Here is a 25,596-nt window from a genome sequence, read left to right as displayed (position 1 = left end):
TCTTATTAATTTTAGGAAGGCAGGAATTTTAACTATCTATTTCAAAAATATTGTTAACAATCATGAAAACTGAAAATTCAGCCAGCCAGAATGCCAATTCCTTATATATATATATGTCTCTCTCCTATATTAACTCTCTTGAGAGTACCTCCAGAATTATAAAAAGAGAGGACCACTATAACTTATCTCAGAAGGACAGAGTGAGAATTAAATGAAGTAATATCTCAGGAGGAAGAGCTTGAACTTGGAAGTCAAACAGACCGAAATTGAAAACCTATTATGTCACCTTTCTCTGCGTTCTCACTTGGAAGAAGAGGATAGGAATATCTATCTTTGAAAGTTAGTTTGCACTCTTAAAGATAAGGTCTGTCAGGGGCGCCTGGGTGGCTCAGGCGTTGGGCGGCTGCCTTCGGCTCAAGTCATGATCCCAGGGTTCTGGGATCGAGCCCCACTTCGGGCTCCCTGCTCCACGGGAAGCCTGCTTCTCCCTCTCCCACTCCCCTGCTTGTGTTCCCTCTCTCACTGTATCGCTCTCTGTCAAATAAATAAATAAAATCTTTAAAAAACAAAAAAAAAAGATAAGGTCTGTCAAAGTATTGGACACAAAGTAAACATGCAATACACAGTAACTATTTTAGGAGGTCAGAGAACTGCCCAGAATAAATGTTTAATAAATATTTCTACTACTTTTAAAGTTAGAAATATTCTTAATCAATGAATCACAGTTCCATTTGTATGACTGCCTAGGTCAATTCAATCTTTATGACTCAGTTTCCCACAAATACAATGAAGATAATAATAACCAGTACTTTGTACCTCTCAGAGTTGCTGAAAGAATCAAATGAGGCAATACAAATGAAAAGCTCTTTGAAAACCACAAAGTGGTGTTATTAATAGCTGTGCTAATACTCATAATAATTTTAATAGCACAGATAAATCTGGCACTAACTCACAACAATGGGTTTGTCTTACTGAGAACATTACAATGATCTATTTTCAGGATAAAAGTTCCCAATGAATTGGCAAGTGTATAGAAATATACTTTTGAAAGGATGCCAAACCTGGAATATCCTCAACTCTATGCAGTTTCCAGCAATAGGAAATGAAACCATTCTACCTTGCAAAGACGATTATTACTTTATTTTAACATACATCAATTTTTCCATGTTTTGAATATTTGCCAACTTATTTTCTAGGAAGGGTTTTGAGCTATTTCTAAGAGAGGAAAGTTATTGTATTTTTAGCTATATCCAATGATTATGATCATTAAGTAGAGAAAGAAAAGAGTAGAGAAATAAGCAGGAATTTTAAGATAAATTGCTTCACTGTTTCGATGGTATACTTTCATCATTTACCCAAGATAACAGAACCCTCTTTATCAGTGCCTTTTACTTGTTTTAAAGATGCTTTCTTTTTTTTTCTTTGTACAGTTCAAATCCTAAGAGAATCACAATATAAAAATTATTCAAAGCAAATTCTCAAAAAAACTAAATTAAACTAAGAGATAATAATTCTAGCTAGTTAAATAAGGACACCAAATAAAGTTTTTAAGTATTTTATGTACCTTGATAGCATATTGGCCCAACTGTCAATAAAATACTGACATTCACTTACATTTATTGTCACTTAAAAATCAAATTGATTTTCTTTCATGCAACTTTGTGCTTGGTATTCTAATACATTCTATTAATTCATCAACAACATGTATAATAAAATGCACACAATATACCATGTACTATGAACCTGTAATGTTGGTATGTACCTAATTTCTGGAGCTCTTAAAATTATTAATGTTTGCTGATTTTACTTGAAATATATATATGCTTTAGCAGGCCAAGTGCATAATAAAACCATGATAAAAAACAAGTGTCCTCATTGAGTACATAGTGATGAATAATGCAAACACTACCCAGACTGTCAAACACTTAAATTACTATTCCACAAAGAAATTTCCCAATCTCTTCTTTCTGTCAAATATATTTTCACATCTGAATTCCATGAGTATATGTGTATATACCTTCGATGCTTCTGCTTCAGACCATTTGGAAACACTCTTTTATTGTTTTGACCACTACCGTATATTAAAGCCTGGAAGGAGCCCCATGCAGGCTTTCACCCCTCAGCTCCATCTACGCAGCATTAAATCCTGTTGTTTGATCCCTGCTTCAGCAGATTCTCACCCCTGAGTGATTTCTGACATCACAGCATTATTAAAAGGGGTCTCTGTGGTGATACAGGTTGCTGGAACATTACTCCAAAGTAATGAGCTAACCCAATTCTATTGAAACAGTATTCTAAAAACTAGGATGTCAGGGATGAAGAATTGGATGGGTTAAATCCCAAATTTGTGACTCAGTCCAGTTGAACAATTACTGTGGGATACCAGACATTGCCATCCACCAAGCAATACTGAGACAGCAGTGTATTACCAAGTTGTATAGAAAACGGTCACTAACCTCAGTTATACATCTAGTATACTGGAAGAGACTGACATTTAAATTCAAAAATAATGCGGCAAATCCTAATAAAAATTGGGTACGGCAGCATGCTATGGAAGCAAGAGATGCAAAACCCGAATCAGACAAAAGCATCAAGAATGGCTTCATGATGGGCGCCTGGGTGGCTCAGTCGTTAAGCATCTGCCTTCGGCTCAGGTCATGATCCCAGGGTCCTGGGATCGAGTCCCACATCGGGTTCCCCGCTCTGCGGGAAGCCTGCTTCTCCCTCTCCCACTCCCCCTGCTTGTGTTCCTGCTCTCACTGCGTCTCTCTCTGTCAAAGAAGAAAGAAAGAAAGAAAGAAAGAAAGAAAGAAAGAAAGAAAGAAAGAAAGAAAGAAAGAGAGAGAGAGAGAGAAAGAAAGAAAGAAAGAAAGAAAGAAAGAAAGAAAGAAAGAAAGAAAGAAAAATAAAAAAAAAAAAGAATGGCTTCATGATGATGCATCAGTGAGGCCGACTTGCAGGATAAGTAAGGGCTGATAGACGTCAATTCACCATAATGTTCAATAAGCAATTGATTTAATTATTTATGTATGTCTCAATGTTTTATGAAAAGGAGATGATATAGGTAATGTACAGCCTACTTGAAAAATACTGACAAAAAATTAATTGAAATTCTTTATAAGGTTCTCAGTGTAAATATTTAGTTCTTTATATTTAATTTTCAGTTCTGTGCCTCAAGTATAGCATTAATTAACTCAATATACAGGGAATATATTTGGAGTTTCACAATGAGTCCTATGAGCAATGTCTAAATTTAGTAATGCTTTGCTCTTTCCTCGCCCTTTTTATATTTTTTCATTCAATTCATTTCTTTTCCTGAAGCATTTTAATCATTTTATTGTGGTGCTAAATTTTCAGATGATCTCCACTCCTAATGGTGATGGAAGTTATTGCTTTCTATTGCTACTTCATGGTTTTGCGTATCAGTATTTCTGACAGTTGACTAGTGGGTATTGATTTTTTTTTCCTGTAGGATTTTTAAGATTAAGGATTGAACTCTGGATGCCAATAACTACTACATGATCATTCTAACATCATCTTCTTCACCTGAGTGCCGTAAATGTCAATGTCAGTGAAACACAATGTCAGCTGTAAAGTGGCAATAGGGTCTTTCACAGTCTTTATCACAATCAGCAAAAAAACAAATAATGCCAGAACATTCCATTCAAAAGCTAAGATTACATAGAGTTCATGTCTTTTATTTCAGTCCAGGCTTTAAATATCTTCCATTGATTGGTAATAGTAATACTCCTTTCCCAAGAAGTGAAATTGTTCTTATAAATTTCTTGGCCTCTGGTCTGTTGAGGGAGTTTAAGTCCCAAATTATTTAACGCAGAATTAGTAACCTCAAACTTTGCTGATCCAGCTTCCTTTTAACCTTTCAATTAAAATGTCTGATGTGGAAAATCAATAGCTGCAGTTACATAATCTGCAGCTTTTCATGAGAGGGAAGATGGTGCAATTATGACTAAGCCAGATATATAATTATTTCTTTATATCCTAACTAAAGTTAGAAAGCTAAACTTGGAGCACTGCTTTAGAAATTGCTTTGCTCCTTAAACACTTTCAGGACTGTTCGCATCAGGAGGCTTTCCCACTAATTAATCTTCGGTTGGCATTATAGTGTGTTAGGAGGGAGAAAGTAGCACTTTTAAAGTAATCTCTGCTTTGAAATCTCATACTCCTTACAATTACTGGTAGGACCAACCTTAAAGACAATAAATGAGTGAAATCTGACCTTGTGGTTCCTTTACCTCTTATGTGTCAGTTCCCTCCCTGTGTTTTTTGTATCCTGATAATGGATTCCACTCTCTCAAAGCTATTGCTGTCAGCTGACTGACAACTAGCCTCTCAGAGTTTGATTTATAACTTTCCAAAAAGTACTTGCTTCTTAATATATCTTGAAGATCTGATAAATATTTAATGGAGGAAATCGGGATTATCAAGGAAGGTAGCAGATGCAAGGTGATGGGTAGAATCTAGCATGTGGATTTTATTCAAATTATACCATATTGGAAGATACAAGATTTGGGGCGCCTGGGTGGCTCAGTCAGTTAAGCACCCAACCCTTGGTTTCAGCTCACGTCATGATCTCCAAGTCATGAGATCAAGCCCCATGTGGGGCTCCACGCTCTGTGTGGAGCCTGCTCAAGATTCTCTCCCCCTACCTCCCCTTCTGTCCCTCCCCTCATACTCGCGTGCTCCCCCTCTTTCTCTCTCCCCCTCTAAAATAAACAAATAAAATCTTAAAAAAGATACAAGGTTTGATGTACCTTAATTATATGGTTTTCTCTCTTTCACTGTAGGCATCCTCATGGCTTTCTCCACCTCTGCCTTAAATCCCTATAGCCAACAGATGCAGTCATACTGTATTGCTTCACTGAATGAGTGTAGTCTGTGAAATCACATAGATTTAAGTTCAAAACCCCAAGACCTCCACTAAGAAACTCTGACTTTGGGCATTTTGCTTTGCATCTCTAAACTTTGGTTTCCTCATCTTTAAAGTACGGATAATAGTAAAACTCATTTCATAAGATTGTTGTAAAGATTAAATGGATGGCAGCCGGGGCTCAAACTTGCTGAAGACCCTCTGAAAAACCATGTTGAATGCACCTCAAACCGCTTACACAAAGGATGGATAGAAGAGTATTTATCCTTTGGGTGAGGTCTCCTATTGGTTAAGATTCGCAGTGTTAAACTCCTCGCACTTCCAAATTTGCACATATATGAGTTCAAATGTCTGAGTGGGTTCTGGCAGGCATTCCAAAAGATAGCAGCAGAGAAGCCCCAAAGCAGAGAAATCTGAAAAAAGTCATTTGATGCAGCCAAGAAATAGATGCTTTCAGTTTGCTGCCAGAGTAATAACTAGAATAAATATGTGGATCAAGAAAATGTCAGGCAGAACAAAGAGGTGTTTGATAAACCCTCTTTCCCTCCTGGCCGAGTGTCTGTCATGCCTCATTGCCAAAATTTCACTACTTGTGATATTTTTAATATTAATAACTGATGCATTCTATATGAAATTAACAATACAACTTGAACTTTTAAATAAAATGTTTTGAAATTATCCAGTTAAGGTTAGAGATTCAAAATACAGGAGCGAGTTCAAAGAAGTCATTTGAAATCTTAGAATTTTAAGTGTAAGACTCAAATAAATCTCTAGACTCAAGTTAAAATTCTCCTCCAGTAATTCACACACTGGTGGTTTTGTGCTGACTCCTTAATCTGACTTAGGATTTCCTCTTCCCTAAGAATTGGGTAGTTACTTTTTTTTTTTTTTGCATTAATTCCTTATCACATTAACTGTGTCTGTATAGCTCATTATTGTCTCTTTACAGTAAGTGCTCAATTAGTATTTGGTACCTACTTGACAACCTTGGAGGGCTGTTTTAAGGTTCAAATTGGGCAACAAGCAAAAAAATAAAAACCCATAGCCTATTAATTTTGCTTCTTCTCCTTCCACTGTATTATAGTGAAGTAGGTAGACATGTCATCAGAGTTCTTAGAGTAAATCCTTTTTTCTCTCTACCAAGAGCAAGTAAGACATCCACATGATTCCAGACCTTTATCTGTTTTATCACAGAAGCCTCTGAATTTGCCATGAGGCCTCAACTCACAGTTCTGGATTTGAATGTTGGTCTTCTAGTATTGACTACCCTGTTTTCAATATTAATTTTCTTTGGTTAAATTAAAATGTCCTGTTCTAATACACTACCACCCTTTCCCTTATCTTCTTTGCCACTCACCAAATATCACCTTATTTAAGTTTCAGGAGATTATGCCTCTGCCCTGGCAGATTTTGCTTCCATTTTATTCAAAGGATACCCACTGAGTTCCCTAGTAAATCATTAACTGTATTTATAATTCCTCTATTCACAGGGCAGCTATGCATGAAATAATAACGAGATTCATAAAATATTACCATTATGACTTGCTATGCCATTGTGTTGTTTTCCTTTCAAATATTTTAACATTACAATGCCAGTAAGTCTATAGAGTGAACATCTTTTCTGGATTGTGACTGAAAAAAAACTGCTCACTAGATCTCCAAGTTCCCCAAAGGCATCACTGAATCTTAACTTTTACTAATTACTCCATTTCAGAAGCTTTAAATATAGCAGTTATGTAATTTGGAAATAGTGGTGATTTCTATCAGGGATTGAGGCATAATTTCATTCCTTCATCAAAAAGAATTTTAAAGTACTAATTCTGCATTGTGTTATTTCAAGGTTCCTACAAAGAGAATTATTTAAATATGGTCCCAAACCCCCAGGACTTCACAATCTAAGAAAATACTGGCCAAAAAAAAAAAAAAAAAAAAAAAAACTTAAAAGGACACACAAATACTAACCAGAGAACAAAGCTAGGTAAGTGACACAGTTAACCATGATTTTAAGTCTAGTTCATGTATATATGTTTTGCAGTTCATGCTGTTGATAAATTTTTCAGGACAGAAGTCTGAACTTACACTTTTTATAAGTCCATTCAGAATGTATTTTTACATGGTAGGCACACTTAATAAACATCTTGTGATGATGAAGAGGATTATTTAACTGTAGAGTTGAAGCTTCTTTAGAACAACAAATAAGAAAAAAAATCTTAACGTTATGCATGAAAATCATAAAACATGGTCTGGTCTTCCTCAAAAAGTACTATGCTTCTATGATGCATAGAACCTTAGTGGATGACTCTATGTTTTACTTGGAATCAAATCTGCCTTTAAAGACATCCATCTAGCTCAGGGGATAGTAACATCTTCCCAACCAATATAAACCCTTTTATTAGAAACATTTTTAATGCCCCAAAACAATTCTTTGAAGAAAAAAAAAAAACTATCAACCTACACACAAGACAACATAACCTACTGGCACTCAAATTTAAAAACTTAATATAATGACCTACTTATAATATAACTGAGATATATAAGACAAGTAATAGTAATGGAACACTATGCCTTTGAACACTGAAAGACATAATTAGGTAACCAAATGCTTACACCTATATGTATAGAAATGTGAGGGTTACAAATGAAGATCAATCAAATGTGTGGTATGGACAACTCACATATTGTTGCCAATGAAGCACATCGGATTAGTTAGTGGGAAATTTAAAAAATGGTAAAATAGTCTTGGTAGAATTCCAGACTAAACAAAATACATTCTTCCTTCAATTTACATGGTGAATGTATTCCCAGAAAACTCAGTTTATAGTAGAAGCATGTCAAAATATTTTCCATTTATACAAAAAAAAAAAAAATTGTGTTATTTCCAGGATCAAACAATTACAAACAGGATTTTTGCCTCTGTTAGTGTCTATTCGAATATTTGAATGCCCTGAGGCATCCAGGAATTTTTTTTTTTTTAATTTGGGAATGTCCTTCAATCTGCAAGACATGTGGCCTGTCAGTTAGCCGCTTAAAGCTGTCAGCGTTATGAGGGGATTCTCACAGATGTCCCACAAATGGCAGCAAAGAAGCCTGAGGACAAAGAGTGAGAGAGAGATTGTGTAGCTGAATGGAGACAGTAAATCTACAGGAAGAGCTGAAAAAAGAAGGTACAGGAAAAGTGGAAATGGGACCCAAAAATGTCTGACACACTTCTATATTAGTTTTTGGGGGCTGCTATGACAAATTACCACAAACGTTGTGGCTTAAAATAACAGAAATGCATTTTCTTATAGTTCTGGAAGCTAAAAGTCTGAAATCAAGGAATCAGTGGGGCCACAGGACCTTTGAAGCCTCTCGGGGAAACCATTCCTGGGCTCTTCCAGCTCCTGGTGCCACCACTCCAATCTCTGCTTCTGTGGTCACATTACCTCCTCCTCTTCTGTGTGTGTCTGTGTCCCTCCGTGTGTCTCTTACAAGGATGCTTGTCATCGGACTTCGGGTTCACCTGGATAATTTGCGATGACCTCATCGAAGAGCCTTACCTCAATTACATCTGCAAAGATCCTTTTTCCGAATAAGGTAGCATTGACAGGTTCCAGGGTTTAGAGCATGGACACACCTTTTTGGGAGCCACCATTCAACTCACCAAAACCTCCTTCCATTCCAGTGCAGTTCTAGCATGCCTCATTGTGTCAACCAAAAACGCCTCTAAGGATATCCAAAAGAGATCCATGTGTGCAGTATTGTTGCCCTGAGAAACACCTGGGCTAGCTAGTTTTTCTGTCTGTATCTTCTTCCAACAAAAGGTATAAAGCTATTCAAGACCTCTGAGCACATATCACTTACCCTCTCCCACTATTTACTGATTTAGTCTGGACTGTTATTCACAATATCTGCCTCCACTGATTTAGTTCCAGATGTTTTTCTGGTGCCAACACATAGCACAGTCAAGAACATCAAGGCCACTGAGAAAAGATTTAGTTCTGCCTCGTGAGATGTTTACCACTTTTTGTGATCAAATCACTTAAACTAAGACTCATTTTTTGCACCTGTAACATGAGGTTAAAATATTTTCCCTCAAAGGCTTGTGTGATGATTAAATGAAGTTAGACAGATAAATCAAATTTTAATATCTAGAACACAATGGAAAAATAAATGGTATTTGAGTGTTAAATTTTGAATATCTCCATATTTAATGAGGAAAATAAATTCTAAGTAGATTAATTTTGCAAATAATAAATATCTCCCTCTAACATTTCTTCACAGTTAATATATTTGGATGCTGCATACAGGTAAAGTAACAATATGTGAGTGGAGGCTGATGGGCGTGTAGAAAATTTCATTTGACATGGATCAAAATTTTAAGTAACTTAGTATTCCAAGGGTCTCTCTGAAGAGAAATGAAACTTTCTAAAGATCCCAAGGACCTTCTTCCTTTTGCAAAAAGAATCTTGTGAGCTCAAAATAGAGAACCAGAGTTGCCCCAGACTGATCGGGAACTTTTGCCCCTCTTCATTAGAAGTTAGCCTTAGAGAAGACAAGGGTACAAGTTCCAAAAAAGCTTTGACATTGCAGTAATGCCAATGACACATGTTAAAAAAAAAAAAAAAAAAAAAAACTTTAAAATGAATATTTATAAACATGTTATTTGGAACCAACCTGGAGACCTCCCTTTGCTAGCCTTGCTAGGTGGGCTGGGTCCCTTCTGCAATTCTCCCAATTAAAACCTCATAAACAACTATCAAAGTCAGGGTAACCTGGGTTATTTTCTTTTATTGTCTGCACAGATAAGATCAAGTAAGGTCAAGCAGTCAGCAGGAGTAAGGCAAATTCTGAAACCACATTCCATTGTCTGCATTTAATACCACCTGAGCGGAGAATGGCATTGTCACTATGATGATTTTGCTTTTAAGATATACAGAAATAGTCCTAATAATTAAACCTAATAATTGACATGTGATTGGTATGTGTGTATATAGGCAGGTGTATTTTAACTATATTCTTTGCAGAGATGAAAATTTTTAAATTCCTTTGACCTTCCCCCTTTTACCATGTTTAAGTGACTGTTTAAATATCTCCATCAGCTTATGATTTTATCTGGATCCCATGGCAAAATTTTTGAAAAGTACAAAAAATATTGCTATTATAGTGGGAACCTAGTTCAAGATTACATGTCAAATAGTCGCTTTTATCTTTTAGCTCAAGTGTAGTCCTTTTTTTTTGCCACAGAGAATGGCTGGAAAACTGAACGTTTTTATTTCTAAAAAGAAGAGCTTAAAGCATGAAAAAAATTAAATGTGAATAAGAAAAATAATCACCGAGCACCCCAAAGACCTCTTCTAGTTTAGTTTGAAAACACCTAGATGTATATGTATGCGTGACATTTGCATATGTGTATGCATATATGCATTCATATATATCATATTCTAAATGCATGTGTATATTTGGTCATATATATGTGAGTATGTATATGTATGTCATATTCAAATCTGGTCACTGATGGTAGTGAAGATGACTGAAGGTCAGGTGAGTGAATCTAGCTGTCAGATTTCCAAATGATTGAAGTCGATTTCTGTTTCTTCTGTCAAAAGCTTAGCTTTTGTCAAAAACACTGTAATCTCCATCTACAAGCTGCCATTGCTTAGGATATGAAATTCATTCTTGATCTAGTTTTGCGGGACCTGGAAAGTATGAGGTTTTTCCCTGATCTTATCATTGTGCTTTAAAATACGGCCGTCAGGGCGGTGCACCCCCGGCTCGCCGCCCTGCCCGGCACCGCGGAGCGCGGCGATTCCGAACCCACCCCGGGCTGCAGCGGTCTGGGCGCTGGCGGCGTTCTCCGCGGCGGCGGCGGCGGCGCCCACTCATGCCCCCGGAGGACGCCTGGATGCGCTCCCACCCAAAGTAGTTAGAAATGATGGAATTAGATATAGGAGATGCCAGCCAAGTTTACATAGCATTCTTGGTTTACCTGGACCTCATGGAGAGTAAAAGTTGGTATGAAGTAAATTGTGTTGGATTACCAGATCTCCAGCTCATCTGCCTTGTCGGTACTGAGATAGAAGGAGAAGGATTACAGACCGTGGTGCCTACACCCATCAGTGCTTCCCTCAGCCATAACAGGATAAGGGAGATCTTGAAGGCATCTCGAAAACTGCAAGGTGATCCAGATTTGCCAATGTCTTTTACTTTGGCCATAGTGGAGTCCGATTCCACAATAGTCTATTATAAACTTACTGAGGGATTTATGCTGCCAGACCCTCAGAATATTTCCCTTAGAAGATGACACCTACACTTCCTGATGCTTACTGTGAGAGTGGATTCGAGATCCGTCAGCCTGGGTCATCTTTTATCTCAGAGATAAAACTGTTACTTTTATCAGACCAGACTTAGCTGGTACTACTCCGTAAGTTTTTCTTTTTGAAGAATAAAACTTTCCCAGATAGAAGAATTTTTTTGTTCATAAGTATAGGGTCTCTAGAACTTTCTTACCTGGAGACAGTTTAATTACAGTTATATACAAGTTGATGCTTAGGATGTGTTCAGAGGGGTGGAACACGTGTGTCTCTTCTGTCATCGGCCACTCATAGCTGCCTCATTGTTCATTACTGCCGCTGCTAACACATTGTTGAGACCCCCCCCTTTCTCTAATTCAACCCTCTCAGCGCCTTTTGGCCGCTACAGCTAGCCTGCAGTTGCGTTTCATGGACACCTGGACACTTGGAGAGTTTACTCAGTCTCCCTTTAAATCCCTAATAGAAAGTAACAGTTTTCTTTCTATTGGTTTTTATGTGGCATTTATGGTTGACTTTAAGTCAAAAGTAAAGATACACTCATCCAGAGTATAAAATTACATACATGTCTAGATTAATAGGGACCAGAGAAGTGCTACCGATTAGTTACTTCCTACCTGAGTAAAGGAAGTACTGGGCCTTCCTTTCCATTCTTATTACCACCACCCTTATTATATCATAGTTAGAATATTATGTGAGATAGTGAGAAATGGTGTTTTTTTTTTAAAGATTTTATTTATTTATTTGAGACAGAGAGAATGAGAGACAGAGAGCATGAGAGGGAGGAGGGTCAGAGGGAGAAGCAGACTCCCTGCTGAGCAGGAAGCCTGATGTGGGACTCGATCCCGGGACTCCAGGATCATGACCTGAGCCGAAGGCAGTCGCTTAACCGACTGAGCCACCCAGGCGCCCGAAACGGTGTCAGCTTTAAAGACATCTTTATTAAGTAGATCCAGTTATTCCACTTTTGTTAATACCTCCCAGTTATGTTGCCTTAAGTATAAAAAAATTATATGCACAAAGATTCCAAGTGACATTAATTATAATAGCCAAAATAATAATCACTTAAAAGTTTTAGGAAGGGGTCAGCAAACTTTTTCTGTAAAGGGCAGAAAAGAAATATTTTAGGCTTCGCAAACCATACAGTCTCTCTTAAAACTTCTCAAATGAGCCGTTTGTAGTGCAAAAATAACCAAAGACAATATGTAAATAAATGGGCATGGCTGTGTTCTAATAAAACTTTATTTACAAATGCAGGGCCATAGTTTGCCAATCCCTGGTATAAGGAAATAGTTAATAAACAGATATAGATAGCCAATGAATGGTACATTATGTACTCATTAAAAATTAGTAATGAATAAATGAAAAACATGAGAAAATATTTAATTAAAAAAGCAAGATATGAAAGTGTGTGAATGGGTAAGATCATGGCTGTAAATAACACACCAAGCATATAATAAAAGGGTGACAAAATAAATTACTAACTGTTCTTATAATAGGGTGGCAGAGCAATAAATGGATGACTTTGTCTTTCTTTAGTATTTAGTATATTTTTCTTTATTTGTATTACTTTTATAATAATGTTTTAAAATTAAAAAAATATCTTGAGATCTAAAAAAAAATAAATAAAAAGTAAAATACGGCAATCACATAATTATGGAAAGATTAGGCTAGAATCAACGGATCCTACATCCTGGACCCAGCTTTCCATTTACTATCTCATCACAGGAAACTATTTAACTTCATTGGACCCCAGTTTTCTTACATATGTAATGAGAGCATTAAAATAAATTACCTCTAAGATGATATACTTGGTAATATAAAACATACATGTGCATCTAGGCAATGCACAGTTGGAAATATTGAAATCTACGATTTGTATTCAGATACTTAAAATTATTTCACTATTGCTAGGCTTTGGGTTAAACTTAGGCCCATGTCATTTATAACTGTATATATGTTTTCATTCAGTAATTTAGCAATGATATAAGAAATCAGGTGCATTTTATAAGTATATTTAACACCAAATCATTAAGAGGAACTATTGCTATAAGTCATCTCTCCAAGAGATTCTAGACCCTAGCTTCCGTGGAATTGTTTTACCGGTCAAGGAAACATCTCCAGTTTTACTGGGGGTGTGGGGAGGGTGTAGCTATTCCTCCCCTGGCTCCTCAGGGAGAAGGCATTCTAAATTCAGCTCTATTCCCACTCATTTTAGAAAATAAATGAGATGTGGAGGGAAGAGTTTTCCCCTGATCCTCACTGGTTACTAGTGATTTAACCAGAGACTAAAGGGGAAAAAAAGCCCTTATAAAGTTAATATGATGAGAACAGATCATTCCCTGCTTGCACTGCTAGAACTGTGGTCCTCTGCTCCAAGTCAGAGGCAGATTATTTCTGGTTCTGAATTATTCATTAAACCTTAAAGGCAGTTTTTAGCCAGTCGTTGAGTGTTCTCACAGATCCTAGCTGCTGCCAGTAACTCTGTCTTGAAAACACTGACTGCAGCTGTGATTTTAAGCATTAATGGCCAATCCCAATTCTGAAAGCTAGTGATCACAATTTTTATAGTGCCTCCTCCTTGTGATGCAGTCAATCGTAAGTTTCGGCGGCTTTATTTACTCCCTGGAAACCAACTGTTAGCTTGATGATCACACCCCACTGAGAAATTTACTTTACAACTTTCTTAAATCAGCAGGGGAACCCTTAGAGAGCAAACTGCAGGCTTACCCCAAGAAGTAAACAGATCAAAAGTAAAATAACTCTTTTGGCAATCTAACACCCTGTGCGAGTTAACAGTTTCCCATATCCAGTCTGGATACTGAGTATTAAATTACATTTGGCCTGAGTCCATCAATGAGTGTATCGTAAGTGATATTCTTATTCAATGATTGGTTTTAATGAGATTTTGATGTTCCAGGAAGTTCAGTTGGAGTCAGTTGCAATCCAATGAATATCTGGTTGTCTTGAGATGACTTTCACTGTTTTAAAAACAGGGGGAGGCGTTTTCCTCCGTGGTTGCACTGAAGTGTTGCAATATGGAAGGAGAGGTGGCATAGAGAGTGGAGAATGTATGCTAGGATTAAGAGTAGCTGATTGAAAGCTTACTGGTGAAAAATAAAAACCCTGAAATATGCAAAATATTTGTGACACATGCACACCCATCAAACCCCTGTTGCCATAACATCCCTACCAAAACCTTGTCTTGGAAATCTTTGGAAAGTTTCCTTTTATCTTACCATAATAAAAAAATTTTTAACAAATACTTCCTCAGGCCTTCTCACATTTTTTTTTAACATTCTTTTGTGTCCAAAGACAACAAGTTATGTCTGTGTTCACCACGTGCTGACAGTAAGTTATTTAATATATCAGCTGGGTGCTGGTGGTGGTGGTCATTGGGGAGTTTGTGGGGAGTAGAGATAAACAGATGGGAAGACAATTGATGTCAGCAGTTTCATTTTTTCTGGACGGCTGATTTCCATAACTGTAAGTTATTTTCAATGATATAAAGTTATTTGCCTTGATTTGTTTACCATCCATTTTCACCTTCCAAGAAGAAAATCTCTTTGGAAAAGAGTCATCTGTCATTACTGAATTGTATTGCTGGCTACCAGCTTTTGGCAATTCTGTTCATATATAGTTTTCATATATGTATTAGCCATTTACTGAAGTGTTAAAACAGAATTAGCTTTCATCCACATATTAAAGAATAAACAATATATCCCAAGTTACTTAAAAATTAGAAATTGACAAATTCATTCTCGTTTACTCTTTTTATAGAACTGGAGACCATGTTTCAGTCTAGGACTTGCAGCCAGCAGCTGCATCTTCAGAAATGAAGAATGGAACATCCTTTCCTTCCCCCATCCTGCTAAATGTTACAAATAACTTCTGACTGGTTCCTAAAATAAGTCAAGATTTTTTTCCTCCTACTTGACATGATTAGTTTTGAAGCTCTGCTCCAACTACCCTGACCATATCCTTTGCCATCTTCAGTCACTCAAGAATATTACTTCTCAAACTTCCATTTATTTTTTGATGATACTAAATAGTTTCTTCAAGGAAACATATGATGGTGGACTATATAATATAAAGAACTATAACCTGGCAAACTATAATGATAACTGAATCAACAGAAAAAAATATTCCACAATTGTCCATATTCTCTAGTAAATAATAGTTGCTATAGTATATATATATATATATATATATACATATATAATATACAGTTATAGTAAATAACAGTAAGGTTTGCAAAAGCTTGGTTTTATGGAAATTGAAATGATACCTTGTTTTTGTATACAAGGCTGTCTGAACAACAACATAGGAATTTAAATCCAGAAAAGTAGAATGCAGTGTAGATATTTCCAGCAGCATATTAATAAATAAAACACAATCATGTTACTTTGACAGGACATGAGAGAATGCATAGATTTTAACAGTTCTTAATCATCACTAATCATAAAGTATAAAATAGCAAAATTAAGGAACTATATTTTGTCTAACCTATCTAAAGCCAATATTATCAATCTCACCAACTCAGTAATTAACATCATGCATTGACTACAATCCTCGCCTATCCTTGGTCTCACACTCCCTAACTCCATAACTGTAGCAACCCCATTTCCACTCTACTTCAGCCACATTAAACTTTGTTTTTTTCTCTCAGACAGAACTATGTCTAATTAACTTTCGTATACACAGGGCTTATCACAGTGGCCCCTATTTGGCACAAAATATTTTTGAAAGAATGAGACTTCTCTCTTAATACACTTGTTCATTCATGGGGCACCTGGGTGGCTCAGTCGTTAAGCGTCTGCCTTCGGCTCAGGTCATGATCCCAGGGTCCTGGGATCGAGCCCCTCATTGGGCTCCCTGCTCAGTGGGAAGCCTGCTTCTCCCTCTCCCACTCCCCCTGCTTGTGTTCCCTCTCTCTCTGTGTCTCTCTCTGTCAAATAAATAAATAAAATCTTAAAAAAAAAAATACACTTGTTCATTCGCTCATGCCTATTCACTCTGTCCTTGTCCTTCGTGTTGAAGTCCAGAAGCTTGATTATTCCCTGTGCTTCCAACTATCTACTCTCTTTTGACCTCTCTTCTTTTACTCCCCAGATTGGATTCTAATGCCAGCCATTTCAAGTAAATGTCAACTCTCATGTCAGCTTTTCTTCTCCTTTGTCCTTTTGCAATATTTATCCTGCAATTCCTGAAATTCTCTACTATCTTCTCTGTCTTAAGGCTGCCAAATTCTGCTGGAAGAAATCACAAAACCAGACTAAATACAATACATTTCGAGCCATGCTGTCTGAGTTAATTACCACAGCTGCTGAGAAATCCCTTGTATTCTCAAGTTCTCCATCCACCTACTGAGCATGGTGATCAAGGGTAAAGGCTTTGGAGCCAGAGAGTCTTGAGTTTGATTCGCAGTCCTATTTCTCACTGAGAGCCTTGAACAAGTTACCTTCACTAAAGATTCAGTTTCCTACATTTAAAATGAGAGTATTTACAGCACATACTGCACAGAGCTTTTGGAAAGATTAAATGAGTTAGTGCATGTAAACTACTGAGTATGGTTCCTGGCAAACAGTAACCCCTAAACAAATAGTAGATACTATTTTTTTACCGATTACTATAATTAGGACCAAACAACTGGTGTTTCCTTTTTTTTTTTAAGATTTTATTTATTTTTTGACAGAGAGAGAGAGAGACAACAAGAGAGGGAACACAAGCAAGGGGGAGTGGGAGAGGGAGAAGCAGGCTTCCTGACGAGCAGGGAGCCCGATGCGGGGCTTGATTCCAGGACCCTGGGATCATAACCTGAGCCGAAGGCAGACGCTTAACGACTGAGCCACCCAGGCGCCCCCAACTGGTGTTTCCTTAACATAACAGTTATTTCTGGCATTTCCACTTCACTTTTTGTATAATCTGATGACCGTGATTTTCCTTCTTGCAACTATTTCTCTTTTAATCTGGACTCCTGACCTCTGTCTTTTCTAAACTTCCTAGTTCCTTTTAGTTTCATTTCCATCTTCAATCTTTTCCTCTATATTTCATAGCTCTTTCCGCTTTGGGTGACAAACATGATCATTTTTTTCATTTCATTTTTGTGATGCAAATATTTCAAGTTTCCACACCATCTGTCCCCTTTATTTTGCTGCCAAAACTATGGAACTAGAGCACATCTTGATGCCTCCACTTACTCAAAATTCACTGACTCCTCAAATCAGGATTCAATGTGAACCTGTTGTACTGAATGGGTATATTGAATATTATATTGAAATTATTCTCTCCTAACTACTACTGACCTTCTAATCAACAATCCCTCCTTCTTGAAATCTCTCCTCATTTGTCTTTCAGGTTATAGAGTACCATCATCATTCACCTCTTCTTTCCAAACACTCCCTGGTTGTCTCTGGTACTGGTTCCTCTTCCTCTTTCAATCTTCAACAGTAATCTCTCTTATCAGATAAGATGTGTTCTGTTTTTAGCCCTTTCTGCTCTCTACCAATTGACTTCATTCATTCTCAAGTTTTTTGACTCTCCTCTCTGTTGAAATGGTTCATGATTCTGAAACTCTAAGTATGGCCTTACTTCTCCATTCCCAATTGTGCACTGTACCCACTTTCATTTACCTGTAACATTTTAAATTAATCAGGCAAAATCAAACTCATTCTCCCTATTACTTCTCCATTGATTTTCCTATTTCTGTTAAAGGACCACCATCATCTCTGTTCAAATCAAGGCGTTGTCTTTATTGTCCTGCTCTCCAGTTGCTCTCACAACTCAGTATTTATCAGGTCTACAGATCACCATATATTTCTCACTTATATACCTTCCTCCAGTCATAATTCCATTATGCTAGTTCAGGATTTTATTCTTCCTTTGTGGTTACAATAATCCTTTAGTTGGTTTTCCTGCTTCCAATCTGCTTCCTTATCCATTTTACATTTTGCTGATCATACCACTAGCCATCCTGAAAACCATCAGACTCCATTAAGTCTAAACTCATTCCTGTAGCCTCATCCTCTATCTACCTTACCTTTCCAGCTCTATGTCTCTATACCCCATATATAAAAGCATCCCATCTCCATACAGACTGCTCACTTTTTTCCATATGCCTGCCACACCTGATTATCTCCACTGCTTTCTCTCAGGTATTTGTCTCCTTCTGAAATTCCACTTCATCCTACGTGATTGATAAAATTCTATGCATTCTTCAAAATGTTGCTCAAATATAATTTTCCTATAGTCTTCCTTGATTCTTCCAACTGGTATGACGTCGGTTTATTTTGCATGTCCAAAATAATGTAAACGTTTTACAATGTTGTTTGCCTGTCTTAACTAGTATTAGTCTTAACCAGTTTATTAAAAGAAGAGATTTCATGGTATTTTTCTTTGTATCTCTCATACCATATAAAAGACTGAAGAATAGTAATAAATTGAATTGTTGACATGGACTTATGTATAGCAATATGGTAAAGATAAATAGAAGTAAAAGGACATAGAGAATCCAAAAATGTCATGAATACCCATTACATTTCACCTTATTTTTGAAATATGTTTAGCAATTTGTTTAAATATAGGCATCCACTTCTGAAAGAAATTTCTAAATTTTCATTAAATCTATAAAATTAATATTTTAGAACGAACTCAAAATAGATTCCATTAACTTTCAAATCCAACCTACTGTATCTACCCACATCCATGACCCACTCTGCCTTTTTCACCACAAATATGCTTCATGTTTCAATCATAATCTCCAAAATTAAACTCTCTTACCTGTTTTTGACCTCACTGAGCTTCTCAATCCACTGACTCTACAATTTTCTTCTACATTATGAGCCGCTTCTTGGCTTCACTTCCTTCACTATCTAGCTTTGACCGCATGATTTCCCCACTCCAAATACTTTCTTGCTGTAACATCCAATTTGCTTGCTTCCCCATCTTTATTTCCCACAGCCAAACTGCAAACCCCGAATGCTTTCTTCATGTCATCCAGATCGTGAACTTCTAGGCAAGATCAAATAAATATACAGACTGGCATGACTATGAATTCAGGATCTTCCCTTCCTTTAACTCCAGTTTGTTTTAGCTCAAGTATCATTTCCTATGGGAAGTTTCCTTATCAAATATGACAAGGGCTTGCAGGCTAGTTAGGTATTTTCTCCTATGTTCCAATCTGTGCATGCATTTCATTTGTTTCTTGCGTAAATATTTCTTAAGTCTATGTCCATCTAGATGTTTGGTACACAGGAATAAACAAAGTAGATAAACTTCCTGCCATCCTGAAACTTACATTCTAATGAGGGAAATATTATACACATAAGTAAGTTCATGGATAATATAATATCAGACTATGATAAGCAACAGGAAAAAAATAAAGTGTAGTAAGGTAATATCCTATTTCAAATAAGGATTTTAAAATTTCTTGTGACAATTCAACTTCTATCATCCAACCTAAGATTCTAGGGCCATAATATGGTAGAGAAGTCCTCTCTCAGGAGCTAACATGAGAACAAAAACTGGAATGAAGTTTAGTAAATAAAACTGTATATATTAAATATTAAGTAAAATATATATAAATTTCCACATTTAAACAATTTATTTACATATTGAACACATATAAATGTATTGTTCAATCCATTTTGTATTTATTCAATCTATTTTTATTGAAAAATCCTTTTTTTTGCAATTAAAAATTATTTTTGGATAAGAGTCATTTCCTTTGGGGAGACTCCTATAGATTTAAACTCATGAGATAAAAGGTAGGCTAATTTGTAAGACTCTTAATTCATATGCCAAATGTTAACCAGCAACTAACAAATATTGCTTGCTTTGGTAGGAAGTTTCTACATTGTCCCCAAAGATCCCTGCCTGTTATTATTGTAATCCTATGGGCCCTATCTAGTGACTCCCTTCTAATGAACAGAATATGCAAAAGTGATAAAATTACACTTTCATTTTGAGGTTACAAAGAGACTTCAATTGCAGTCTTGCTCCCCCAGCCTCTCTTTTTCACCTGTTCTTATTCTATCAACTTGTGAGCTGCCATAGAGATAGGTCTACATAGCAAGGAACTAAGGGCAGCCTCAGGCTCATAGTCAGTGAGGAAATGCACCATCAGTTCAACAACCTGTGAGGCTGTCCTGACAACAACAAAGTGAACTCAGAAGCAGATATTCCCCCAATTGAGCCTTCAGATATGATCACAACTCCAACCTTGATTATGGCCTTGTGAGAGACCTTGAGGCAAGCATACAGTTGAACTGTACCCAGATTCCTGACATAGAGAAACTGTAAGATAATAAATGTTTGCTCTTTAAAGCAAGTAAGTTTTGGGTTGCTTTGTTACACAGCAATAGATACCTAATATAACTGCCTTTTTCCATTGTACACTCTAGGGTATCCATATAAATGCTTGTGGAATGAATTAAATAAATGTTCAGGATTTTCTAATTGTATCATCCAATTCTTTTTTTTTCTTTTACTAGAAATTCATACTTTCTGATATAAAATAGTTCCCCAAATCACCCAGTATTCAATACAATCACTTAAACATCAAGAAGTCAGATTGAAACATCGTTTAGAATTACATTTAATCACCCACTGCAATTTCAAAATTTCTAATCACTTCACAAGTAAAAGTGTTGTTATTGTTAAGTGTTTAAAATCAGTAAAAAATCAGGGGCACCTGGGTGGCTCAGTCGGTTAAGCGGCTGCCTTCAGCTCAGGTCATGATCCCAGAGTCCTGGGATCAAGCCCCGCGTCGGGCTCCCTGCTCAGTGGGGAGCCTGCTTCTCCCTCTCCCTCTGCCTGCCTCTCTGCCTACTTGTGCTTTCTCTCTCTCTGTCAAATAAATAAATAAAATATTAAAAAAAATAAAATAAAATAAAATAAAATAAAATCAGTAAAAAAGCAAACCCTGGATCTGCTACCTACTAGTTATATGACCTACGGTAAGTAGTTTAATCTTATTAAACTCCTTCAGTTTCCTAACCTATCAAAAAAGATTATATTACCCACCTTAGAAAGTTTTTATAAAGATTAAATTCAGTAATGTGTTTGACCAATAGTAAGCAAAAACGTAGCTGTCATAATTAGGCCCCAAACAAAATATCCTGGGAAAAAAAATCCTTTTTTGCAAAACTTTGAAACCTAGACTGAATGTTTCAATTTATACTGCACTCTGAAGTGTATGTGACCCAGGTCATATTAATCTGTTAATCCATTATATGACCTAAGAATCTCTAACTTAGGCTAGAATTTAGAGGTTGAATTGTCATGAAATATTTTAAAATCATTTGTTTATGGTCCTTGAAGCTTTACTAAATGGAAAAACAGATTTGTTTTTGTCTAGCATGCATAAATACCAAAAGACACAGAATTGCCATTAATTTTCCCAACTGGAACGTCCTTATCCATCAAGTTCTTTAAGTTCTTTCCTTAAATATCATTTTGAAATTGTGATGCAATCTGAAAATGCCAAACAACTATACTTTAACTTTTCTGTTATTTTTTCCTATATCCTGTCATAGTCTGAAAACATATTACATAGTTAAGAAATGTTTTTCTCTTGGAATACGGTTATTTATTTTGAAATGATAAACCTAAGGGGAAAATCCTATTTGTGAAGTAAATATACTCTTTTCCAAGTAAAGTCACATCAAGGAAGAAATGCAATGTGATTCAATATTAAAATCTGTGACAATATGGAAATGAGATATTCTACCCAATGTTATCTCCTACACAATACTTGCTCAAAAATATTAATATTTTAAAATCATCCTCTATAAAACAATATGTGGAATGACCTCTCTAAAATATTTTTTAGTAAGCTATGGATATTTCCAATATGGGTAAACATTAGGGGAGGATGATTCAATTCCTTCGAAAATTCTTTCTATCCCAAAACTAACAAATAAGTGCCTAAAAGATAGATAAAAGAAAGCCATATATAAATATAATATACATATTGCTTTTAAACACAGTTTTTCAAGCTGAGTAGATACTTAATAGAAATGTATTAACTGTTAATATGATTTATCTCAAAAGATATTTCAGAAAGTTGCCTTAGAAACAGAGGTTTTTTTTCCTTTTATGATCTTACAAACTATATTCCTAATTATAATCTTAAAAGTTGTACTTACTTTAAAATAATGATTTTCCTGCTTGCATCACATTGGGTCACCTAAATTAGGTTATCTATTATTGGCTGTACTAATTACAGAACTGATTAGTTAGTTACATATAGGTCAATTTTATGTTTTAAAGTAATCTTTACCTCCCTAAAGGTTGGTAAATGTATAACTATTTCTAATTTTATATTTAAACTCTTAGTGCAGGATTTCCTAGTGTATAATTCACTACCCGCATGGACTCCTTTGAATGTAAATGGATTTTTTAAAATACACACTTTAGTTTCATACATTTTCCATTGGTTTTCATTTTCATATTCACTTGAGGACTACACTAGTTACTTGCTAAAAGAATTAATACAATTTAGGATTCACAAATTAAAACTGGGGCGTTTACTTAGTATTGTAATTTAGGGTTCTGCTATATAATACTTAAACATTGTATAAAGTTTAAAATGTACATACGCAAATACAAATTATTGGAATTCTACTAAGTCATAGAACATTTTGTTATCAGGAGGTCATAACTACTATCTTGTGCTGGTAATGGTATCTGTTCTTTTAAATATTTTTGTAGTGATTAATCTATTTTTAGGGAAACTGATAGTGCCAGTTTTGAACTTATAAATTCATACATCGTTACCATTTTGTTTCTTTCAATATTTTTGCTATCACAGATATTTTTCTATAGGTAACTGAGATACATCACTCATAGACACACACATACACACACACACACACCTGCAATAAAAAAAGTTGGAGGAATTCTCTAGGGCAAGTTTTCCCCATTGAGGTCTGTGAACTTGAGTCCATGAATATATTCTGAAAGATTCTAATGACAGGTTTTAAATTGTGTGTTCTTTCTTTCAAATATAAGCTAAAAAGGAGTTAAATCCAATCATGTTCTGGATTATTTATGAGCATCTTCTACCCTAGTTTTGCAGTAGGATTTTATTGCTTGCATTTACCTTTGTTTTTGCTTTTTACTGCATTTGCACTTAGGGAGGGCCAAATGAGGTCAAGGAATGATATAAAACAATGATTTTTTCAGTTCAAATAGAAAAAAATGATCAGAAAATGGAGATATATGTGTGCAGAGCGTATAAGCATGCTAAATCCAAAAAAAAGAGAGACCTGCAGAACCGCAGTAAGTACCATGTGCAAATTGTGAGTGTAAGAACTGCAGCCACTCTTCCTAGAACATACCAACTTACAGCAGTTCATTAGTAATCAGAGTCACAGTAAGTGGGCAGACTAACTACAATGACCAGGACAGTGATTCCAGGATGATACAACATTCTTAAAATTAGAAGATAAAATCAATAGCAAATGAAAATTTTAAAATGCTAATATATCTTTATATTATTAAACACAGCCTGATCAGATTAAATTCAAGAAAGCAGTTGTGTATGCCACATTAATGTTATTAATTTAAACTTTATTATTTTAAAGTCTTACTTGCAATTGTTTAGTTTTTTAGTTATCTAAGAATGAAATGAATAATAAATTTATTCCTAACCTTTATACACATGGATGGCATATGTGTTTGTAAATATGTTATATTACAAAAGCCAATCTAGGCAAATAATGCTACCCACAATTTTATTATTATTATTATTATTATTATTATTACTATTATTATTACTGTCATCATCATCATCTACCTTTTAGATGGAGCCATTTGATGATTCTAACCTGAGAAACCTTGCTCTATGCTTTAAAGCTTCACAAACACAAAGCAGAGTAAGTAATATACATACACAAGCAAGCACACATCATACTAAAAATTTCTCAGTTCCTACACCTATTCCATAAATGTAAAAATTATGAAATTAATCTGATATTCTTTTACATTTCAATTTCAAAAGGTATTCATGGCCTATTACATTAATGTAATGACATAATAATGAAACCATACAATTTGTAAAGCACTCTTTCAGGGACCTTGCAAAACAGTTCCACATCCTCTCAGGAGGTGTCTGTGTGGATCAAAGGTCCAGAATTGGGCCCAAAAGGAGGGGACAGAGTTTTCTAGAAAAGAAGAAAAAATCATTAAAAGTTTTCATTAATATATAACATTAGTATAAGACTCTTGGAAAATGATTAATGAAGCACGGAATTTAGGCCTATTTTAAGCACACACACACATGAAAATCTCCTTGAGGCTTACCAAGATGGAGTAACACATGAGTCTAAGGTCAAAATCATGGCTTAATAAAAAGCACTTTGGGCAGAGTGTACTGATACGCATAATTTATCTCTGGCGACAGAATTGGAGGCTTGGGGTTGTAGCAGAATCCACTGGAAACAAGACAACAGATTGCAAACGAATAAGCCAATAATATAAGAATTTAGTCTAGGGTCATGGCAAAATTGATGAAGAAATCAATCCCATTAATTGAGGTTGGAAAAAAGCATGTGCAAGGACATAAAGACTCCTAGGAAAGGGTTTACAGATAAACATGTTAAAACCCTGAACACATTCATCTTATTTAGTCACTCCACTCCTAGCTCACCTGAAAGCAAGCAGTGTTTACATCTATTGGTATTCATATTTATTCTCTCTGTAAAAGGTAAACAGCTCAATACTGGGGTCATAACTTCTATATCCTGAGAGTTCTGAATAAAATAAATCTCTCAGGTGCTTCTACATCATAAATGTATTTCCAGCTCCACCTGGGGAAAACATTTCCAAGTGGGCTAATGACACACTCAAAGAAGGCAACTGTCCTTTTAATGCATGTGATTTGTGTTAAAGATGCTTAAAGAACAAATAGTTTAAGTTGTTGAAATACAGTGACAATTTGTGTTATTGTTACATCCACTGCACTGAGAAACATATTTAAAATGAATTTTAAAAGGATAATTTAAATGTGACACAGAGGCAAATATAAAATAGTCATTCTTATGCTATAAACTCTTTCTTTTTTAAAACAAAAAATATTAAGTGACACATTCTGAGAAAGTGCAATTCTCTTCTGAGTTTACACAGCATAAAATGAATAAAAGTCAATCTACCTGAAAAATTATTCTAAGGGTTTAAATTATCTGGACTAAATCTCAACACTGATTTAATAATTAACCAGATAATTTATATACATTCCATTTTGTAGGTCTCAGTATACATATATTGTTAATATCTCAAAAGAGATTGTTTTACAAAATATCAAATTATAATAATCATGTCCCTTCTGACATCTCACTAGTCTGCCACTTAGTTTATATTTCTGGTTCTCTAGACTATCTTCTATTAACTGACTGGAAACCAAATTTTTTTTTTTTT

At 35.6% G+C, this 25,596-nt stretch overlaps 1 protein-coding gene and 1 pseudogene across 1 annotated transcript in view; both read left to right on the top strand.

Annotated features, from left to right (window-relative positions):
* OLFM3 (olfactomedin 3) overlaps positions 1 to 25,596 on the top strand; it is a 191,728-nt gene that overhangs the window by 74,510 nt on the left and 91,622 nt on the right. The window lies entirely within an intron of this gene.
* LOC102741534 (tRNA-splicing endonuclease subunit Sen15 pseudogene) lies at positions 8,405 to 11,264 on the top strand (annotated as a pseudogene).

This window comes from Leptonychotes weddellii, chromosome 4 (genome assembly GCF_054177405.1).
Source record: "Leptonychotes weddellii isolate Sample4059 chromosome 4, ASM5417740v2, whole genome shotgun sequence".
NCBI classification, from domain to species: Eukaryota; Metazoa; Chordata; class Mammalia; order Carnivora; family Phocidae; genus Leptonychotes; species Leptonychotes weddellii.
Note: the sequence above shows the minus strand (reverse complement) of the source record. Positions and strands in the feature narration are given on the sequence as shown.